The following is a 1,343-nucleotide window of genomic DNA, read 5'->3' on the forward strand; positions in this document are numbered from 1 at the left end:
ATTTTTTATTACATATTCTCGTAGCTGATCTGAGAACTTTCCAAAACACATAAATAAAATATTTTTTTATAAAATAAATCTTGAGTTATGAAGCTTGAAAGTTGGAGTACTGTCGGCATTAGCATCATCCAAGGTAAGGGATAACCGTATCAAATTGTGAGCTGCTAGAGCAGATTAAACTAAACAGAAAAGTCCTCTACCATTTTGCAAAATTTGCATTTGTTAACGAGATATTAATTTTTAAAGATTGGCGAATAAACGCGTTCAGCTAAATACCAGCGTTGAGACGGTCGTATCTCGCTGCTGTTAAAGTTGGTATTTGTTTAAACTTTAAACACAAGAGATATAGAATATATAATGAAAAAAATAAGTCCTTTGTACAAAATATCATTAGCTCAGCGTTAGCGTACAAGTTTGCAGTTCTAGGGATCTTAGGTTCAAATCTCAATGTTTTCAAAAATTATAAACGCGTATATAAATTGTAATTAATAAAATAGAAAATATGCGGAATAGTAAACACAAAGTAAACTCTAAAAATAATGTTAAAAATAAAATTTAAAAAAATTAATTTTTTAACAGTAATAATATATAAAAATATGTAAAAAAGACGTATATAATGTTACGTTGCAATTATATATATCTAATACATAAATTATACATTCAAAGTTGCTGACATATAGCCGTACCGTTAGTACATTATATGTACTGTACAAATAATATTACATGTAATATTTATGACACTTGTGTAATATAACATATACATCAGCTAAGTTATATACTGTGGTTTGCTGGGACAGCTTCCTCATCTTCACATCCACGATCTATCGTTCTCCCTCCATCCTGTAAGAGAAACAAAAGAGATGAAAGAAATACTAACAGAAAAAAACACCTTTAAAAAAACAAATTTTCGTGCAACTAACCATCTCTCCCTCTTACAGAAATATATCTATCGTCTCTTTCCTAACTCCATTAATTGTCTTCAAATCGTCGGCCGCTGCGTCCAACAATTGCTGCGTCAACCGTTGCTTACGATCTGATTCGGAAGACGTGAGAAATTCTGCTCGCACTTCAGCGACTTTCCACCATTGTCGCCGTTCCAGCCCAGTAATCTTGTTTACATCGTAAATTTCAAGCCGAACCATTCGATATCCGGTCTCCCCCGGTGATTTCATAATCACTCGACGGTTGTTTTCAATTTTGGATATAGATTGCTGAATTCCATATGACTTGATTGGCATATCAAACAACGAATTGAAACCTCTACACGACTTCGGCCTCTTCATCATACGAACGGATTCCGCGTCGCGACTCATGGCATCTCGCTTAGCGGGAAGCGTGAACGA

The 1,343-nt window shown here is 34.1% G+C and overlaps 1 long non-coding RNA gene across 1 annotated transcript; it reads right to left on the minus strand.

Moving 5' to 3' along the window:
- Positions 1 to 599: 599 nt before the first annotated feature.
- LOC105460515 lies at positions 600 to 1,337 on the minus strand. Its single transcript, XR_975839.1, has 2 exons — positions 921 to 1,337; positions 600 to 840 (listed from the first exon to the last, which is right to left on the minus strand). It is a non-coding gene; the product is annotated as an uncharacterized LOC105460515 (long non-coding RNA).
- Between the last annotated feature and the right edge of the window lie 6 nt (positions 1,338 to 1,343).

Source organism: Wasmannia auropunctata, unplaced genomic scaffold (genome assembly GCF_000956235.1).
Source record: "Wasmannia auropunctata unplaced genomic scaffold, wasmannia.A_1.0 LD320524.1, whole genome shotgun sequence".
NCBI lineage: Eukaryota > Metazoa > Arthropoda > Insecta > Hymenoptera > Formicidae > Wasmannia > Wasmannia auropunctata.